This window comes from Lactuca saligna, chromosome 8 (assembly GCF_052625555.1).
Source record: "Lactuca saligna cultivar CGN05327 chromosome 8, ASM5262555v1, whole genome shotgun sequence".
NCBI classification, from domain to species: domain Eukaryota; kingdom Viridiplantae; phylum Streptophyta; class Magnoliopsida; order Asterales; family Asteraceae; genus Lactuca; species Lactuca saligna.
Window position 1 is genome coordinate 3666131 of NC_136424.1, and position 7618 is coordinate 3673748.

A 7618-nucleotide genomic window follows, 5' to 3' on the forward strand; every position below is an offset into this window, starting at 1 on the left:
TCTTGATTTCCGGTCCAGTTTGAACGTCCATGATTTCTCTCTCCGTTTAAACTGCGGGGGGCTGTTAACGTAGCCTTATTTCTTTATCTATGTTTCATTATTATGGCCAGCCCATGTATGTGCTGTGGCCCATTTTATATACCTATGTACACTTTGTGTGTGTGTGTGTATATATATATACATACATATATATATATATATATATATATATATATATATATATATATATATATATATATATATATATATATAGTTTCATGGAATGAGAGAGGGTTACATGAAATTCTATCAATAACACTTTCCTGCCTAAGGGACTCAAATAGCCTTATGGGTGGCAACCCTAAGTCCAAAAACGGATTTGAAACATAAAAATCCATTCTTAAAGCCAAAAAGGGACAAAATCCATGAGAAACTAGATCTATGATGTAGAAGCACCAAGATGAGAACTTTATACCTTCAATAGGCTGGAAATGATGAAAAACCTCTGGATCTACAAGCTCTCTTCAATCTCTTGCATCTTCTCTAAACACCTTCTTCTTCAAATCACCCTAAATAACACCAAAAATACTCGAGGTAAGCTCAAAATGCATGCAAGAGGTTTCGTTCTTAGGGTTAGATAGGATGGAGGTTGAAGGAAATAAGGGTTGGGGGTGAATTAAGGTGTTTAAATAGGGTCCAAGACATGAAAATTAGGGTTTAGTTTGCCCAGATGAACGCAGCGCGTTTCCATATGCACCCGCATCCATTTTCCTTTTGAATGCCTTGCGTTCTTACTTGGTACGCCATGCGTACACGGTTTGGCCCAAACCCTTTTAACTTCAAATAGCCATAACTTCTTTGTTATAACTCCGATTTTGATGTTCTTTATATCCACGGAAAACTAACGAGAAGCCCTACACATATATCAACTTTATTTAACCTGAAAGCCAACCGAAATTAAATCCAAAATCCATAAATGGCCCAAACCAATGCCTTTGTCGATACCTTTTGGGCTCCAAAACACAAACCGAATAAATGGATCATCCAATCCACACCATTCACCTCCAAATGAGTCCAAACTCAACTCTTCAAGGTTTCTAACTCGGCCAATACCCACTCATTGACACCACCCTGACATGGGAACGATTCGAAACGGGGCGTTACAATTCTCCCCCACTTAAACTAGACTTCGTCCTCGAAGTCTTCTACGGATACTTTTCTCGGGTACTTCTCCTCGGTCATAGTAGCCACTCCAAGCTAGCTTGAAGGCTCACAATCATCCTTATACAACGCTTACCTTGTATGCTCATTCCGACCCCCAAAAGGACCGCTACACTTGGCATCCTGACGGTCCTAACCATTATCCTTAACAACCGATGGACTTCCCAAGGCAACTTTCCAAAAACAACAACCTTCTAGATCTCCAAGTGGAACAACCCTTTTTATATACTAAATCTCCAGCCACTCTAGTGTTGGTCCCCTCGTTGTTACCCACCAAATGCTTCTTCTTACTATTTCCTGGTGCTGAAAACCCATCCCAACGAAATGGATCAGATAATCCTTCGAGTAAAAGATTCATCCCTGTAACGGTTAGACTCATACGAGAGCTGCACAACAGAGTCAAACCCTTCCCCCTGAGATTATTTAACCCTGCTGTGAGAGGCGTAGCACTTCTTGGTCAACTAGCTGCCCCAAACCAAGCTTCTCTTACCATTCCGTACACACCTCACTACTCAAGTAACATGACCACAATCCTGAGCACACCCTAGCCTTCCCAGGGTAGCCATGACCAATATTCGCAAAGCCCTAAAATTTCCAGGTGAACGGATTCCTGGCCACAAGATCATATGTACTATATCTAAAATTTGTTGTCTCTATATGATCTGAATCCCTAATAGACCACTCACATTGAACCATTATAGATGAACCCCTCAGTGGGTGACTTAACATTAATCAACAATCTGTTACGCTTACCATGCATGAGACCCTCAAATACCATTATTGTTAAGAGGCCCAAAACTGTCTGAAACACTGATTTGCCTGAAAACAATGAACTGCCTGAAACACTGAACTGTCTGGACACTGAAATGCCTGAAACACTGAACTGTCTGAACACTGAACTGCCTGAAATGGCATGTTGCTACAGGAACGCTTTCCAAAATCGATCGAGACCTTCCTGGTCTCAATTCATTCGTTAGACATCTAAAATATCGGGTTCTAGCGCGTCTACGGCGTCAAAAGACTCCCACTTAGTCGCCTCACACAACTTCCAAATGAAATCCTTCTCTGGAACTAGTTGCCACTAGTTACCATGTCGCTGAGGCTCTAATAACTTTCTGCTCTAACTGATCGAGTCCATACGTCGAATCCCGACGTCACCAAACCCAAAGCTAAAAGTGATTGCTACATGATCATTAGTAGCCTTATGTCATGAAGGACATTAAGCAGTCCACTGCTTCCTTGCTCTCTTAACTATAGCGACGATTCTATAGTCTTATCATTGGCTTAACTAAATCTAATCCATTTGGGTAATTTTGAAATCCAATCCGTAGATTTTCATATCCTCACTGATACACCCGAACTGGTGGGTACTACTATCATTTCCGCATCCTAGCAACGCACACATGCTATCTACCAACCTAGTGAATGCTACGGCTACACCCGCAGACTTACAACACTCTATCATTATCTGGTTGCTAGTGAATGTTGCGGCTACGCCCGCAGACTTACAACACTCTAACACTATCTGGCTGGCGGCTACTAGTGAATGCTACGGCTACTCCCTCAGACTTACAACACTCTAATACTATCTGGCTGCTAGTGAATGCTACGGCTACGCCCGTAGACTTACAACACTCTAACACTATCTGGCTGCTAGTGAATGCTATGGCTACACCCGCAGACTTACAACACTCTAATACTATCTGACTGTTAATGAATGCTACGGCTACGCCCGCAGACTTACAACACTCTAATACTATCTGACTGCTAGTGAATGTTACTGCTACACCCGCAAACTTACAACACTCTCTTATTGTGTCGAACACACACTCGACCTAGCACTCAACTGCACTTGAGTCTTAACCGGGGCTCTAACTTGGTTCCTGGTGTTGGAATAGTGTCTAAGGCTATAACTATATTCGGTTGTGCATGGTCCTTTTGGGTTGCCTTCACCATAGCAACTTGAAGGATGATTTATTAAGAGAGAGTAAATATTATAAGGAATAATATTTAGCTATTTGATTAATATAAGTCATAAATTAATTGGTATTGATTTGGTGACTTAAAGAGATTAATTAAATAAGAGGGTATAAACTGTCAATTGTTTGATAGTTAGACTTTAGACTGTAAATCCATTAGGATATACCTTGGACGGATTCTAAGAGCTTTAGGATAGCTCAAATCGTCCATAGGGTTATCTATGGAATGGATTTGGATAGCCTTAAGAGAAGATTATCCAATTAGGGTTTAGGGTGAAACCCTTAAGGAGTCTAATAGTATAAATAGCCCCTATGGGTGAGGGAATTCGACACACAACCTTAAGCAAGGAACCTCTGGTCGAATTCCTCCCCTCTCCTCTCTCCTAAATCATCTTGCTTGCTATTGGTGTTTGTAAGCCATTAGAGGAGTGACAATTGTGACTCTAGAAGCTCCAAGACAAACAAGATCAACAAGGAATTCAAAGGTATGATTCTAGATCTGTTTTAATATTGTTGTTTAACCTAATTAGCCATTAGAAGTCTTGGATTCAAAAGCATGTTTATTAGAAAGCCTAGATCCAAGCATTAGGGTTTTGCATGCGCACATAGGAAAGTTCTTATGGCTAAAACCCATCAGTGGTATCAGAGCCTAGCTTGGTTTTCTTTAAATTGTTGCTTGATTAACTGAAACAAACCTGCAAAATTCGATTTTTTGGGTTTTGAGTCACTGACTCGTCGAGTTCCAAGGTGGACTCGTCGAGTAGGCCTGACTCGGCGAGTTCCCTTGTGACTCGGCGAGTCCAGGCGTCAGGAATGGCCAGATTCGGGATTTTTTCATAATTATCTTATGGAAACTTACCTTAATCATATTAGATCAATATAAATCCGATTTTTTGATAAATATGACTGTTATCTTGATCTAATTAAAGATATTTATCATCTAATAAAATATTTAATTTCCTTATATGATAATGATTAATTATTTTGGTAATTATCTTCAAAGAAATCAAGATAAATCAAATAAAGATAATTAGAATATTAATTGTTAATTGGAATTATTTGTTATTTGATCCTCTATGTTTTTAAATGTTTAAAACCTACCCTAATGTTTTGAAATTTATATTTGTGATTAAAAGTTTTAATTTAGACAACTTAAATTTCAAACCCTAGATTTTGAAAAGTTTAAAATGCAACCCTATACTTATATGATATTACTAGATTAATATATATATGTATAACTAAATGCTAGTCTTACCGCTAGTAGGCCTCACTCACGAAGCCGATCTATAAGGTGGGTATAAGGTTGCGGCCTATAAAATGGCGCTTAATGGGTGTACACTCACACCCACCGCTTGCTTGATTGGTGGAGGGTCGTTAGCCGAACGGGTAGGATAGGGCAACCTCATCCTCGCATTAAAAGTATAATAAGAAATACGAAGTAACTAAATTTTTTAAAATTTCCCAATCTTAGTTACTTTAGGAAAAGTGAATTGATGCAATCCCATGAAATTACACTTTGCACCTTGCTAAGATGTTAGTGGAGCGTGTGTGGTTTACCGGCACACTAATTGGTTCTAAGCGAAGGTGGCAAAGGGTGATTCATTGTTCATCATAGTTCGATGGAGCGTGTGTGGTTTACCGGCACATCGAATAGGTGATCGTTACAATGAAGGCACCATGTGAATTTGCATGGTAATTCACACCCGCTTTGTGATCCTCGGCATCCCAGTCACAAACAAGAAGGGCATATCGAGATTTAAACATGCCATTGAATAGTTCAATGAATCTCATCCGAATCTAGGAATTCTCAAAAACACTTAGGACTAATAGTTTAAGTTTTGTAATGGAGAATTAGTGAATCGTCATTCACTTACCTTCAATTTATTTGCATATTGGATTACGGCATCCCTTTTCTAGTATGTAAATGTTATTGTTGGATCCTAGCCCTAATTTTTCTTATTGGGTGATAATTAGGGATTCTTGTTCTAATCTATCTTTGTCCTTTCTATAGATGTCAAACGCAAACAACGCTGCTGCTAGTTCTTTCACGTTGATGAGCCTTTGCCAAAAGGTCACCTTCGATGGAACGAACTTTAGCGAATGGATAAGATACATTCGCACCATTGCTCGCTATGAGGATAAAGAGTATGTCCTCGACGAGAAGCTCGAGAAAATCAACCCCGAAGTTGCTACTCCCGCCGAAATCACCGCCTTTGAAACTCATGAGCGAGATGAAACGAAAGTACATTGCATCATGATCGCCACCATGAACTCCGAATTCCAAAAATCCTACGAGGACATGTATCCATACGAGATGCATCAAGACTTGTTGGAGAGGTACCACCAAAACGCGAGACAAGAGCGTTACGAGATTTTCACTAACATGATTTCCGCTAAGATGGGTCATGGAGAATCTCTTACTGTGCACTTGCAAAAGATGCAAAGGTATGTCGACCGCCTTCGCAAGTTAAATGTTGACTTTGGCGAAGACTTGGCGATCGACATGGTGCTTCACTCTTTGCCTCCGATGTACAATCAATTTAGGATGACCTACCACATGAACAAAGAGGAGGTCACTCTAAGTAAACTCCAAGGTCTCTTGAGGGTTGCTGAGAGCAATTTCAAGGACAAGTCTGTTGCACCAACTCCCAATCTATCCGCTGCTCCTGTCTTGGCTATTGGTCAAGGGAAGGGAAAGAAGAGGAAAGCTTCTTCGAACAACTATCGCAAGGTGAAAGCCCGAGATGGTTCCTCTTCTAGTGGGACCAAAGTTGATCCCTCTAAGCCCTGCTCTAACCCGAAGGAGGCAGAGTGCCACCACTGTCACAAGATAGGACATTGGAAGAGAAGCTGCCCGGATTACCTGCAAGCCATCAAGGAAGGAAAGATCAAGCCATCTTTCGCAGGTATATATGCAATCAAATCTAACGATTCTAATCATGCTATTTCTTGGGTTCTTGACACCGGTTGTGGTTATCACATTTGTTCTAATGTGCAGGGACTAAGAAGAAGTAGGGATGTGGAGCAAGGAAGGATCAATCTAATCATGGGGAACAGAAGATCGTCGCCTGTGACCAAGATTGGAGTGTATTCTTTAGTGCTTAAGAATAGTTTAGTTTTGGATTTGAACAATTGTTGCTATTCGCCAGAAATGGCTAGAAACATCATTTCATTTCATGGTTTATATTGACAAGGATTTAGATTTTCTTTTAATAATGAGAATGGTTCTATTTTGGCTTATCTAAATGCTGTCTTTTACTTTGAAGCTATACCATGTAATGGAATATATGAAACTGTTATGATTGTTGATAACTTAGGAAATGATGTTTTGAATATTGATTCTTCCACTAGTATGGATAAAGCATCCTTGTGGCATTGTCGTCTTGGACATGTCAACAAGAAACGCATAGCCCAACTCCAAAAGGATGGAGTGTTGGAGTCATTCGACCTTAGGGAAGATGACACATGCGAATCTTGTTTACTTGGAAAGATGACTAAGTCACCCTTCACGAGTACTTGTGAAAGGGGTGAGGGGCTATTGGACCTAATACATACCGATGTATGTGGACCCTTTAGATCAACCACGAAGGATGGGAACCGCTTCTATGTGACTTTTACCGATGATTATAGTAGATATGGGTATATCTATTTAATCAAGCAAAAGTCAGAAACCTTTGAAAAGTTCAAAGAGTTCAAGAATGAAGTGGAGAATCAATTGGGCAGGAAAATCAAGATGCTTCGATCCGATCGAGGAGGAGAGTACCTAAGTCTTGACTTCCACGATTATCTCAAGGAGTGTGGAATAGTTTCGCAATTGACGCCTCCTAGGACACCGCAGTTAAATGGTGTGGCAGAAAGGCGCAATCGAACCTTATTGGATATGGTTCGCTCTATGATGAGTCGTGCTTCACTACCTATCTTCTTTTGGGGGTATGCCTTAGAGACTGCCGCCCATATCCTTAACCGAGTCCCTACTAAGAAGGTTGCCAAAACACCTCACGAGATGTGGACGGAGAAAGCTCCCTCGTTAGCACATATCAAGGTTTGGGGTTGCGAGGCTTTCGTAAGATGAGATACTCACGACAAGCTTGAACCTCGAAGTGAGCGATGTATTTTCATCGGCTACCCGCAAACTTCCTTTGGATATCTCTTCTATAGACCGAAAGATAATGTTATCTTTGTTGCAAGGAGAGGAGTTTTCCGAGAGCAAGAACTCATAAGCCAAGGAGACAGTGGGAGGCAAATCGAACTTGAAGAGATTCAAGAATCGATAGATGAAGGAACCTCTACCGCTGGCATTCAACCCGAGGAGGAAACTCCGGTTGAACCGATTGACGAATCCTTACCTCTTAGACGTTCCGATAGAGTTAGAGTTCAACCCCAGTTTTATGGTTTTCATATTACCACCGAAGGGGACACGTATATTAGTGATGGTACAC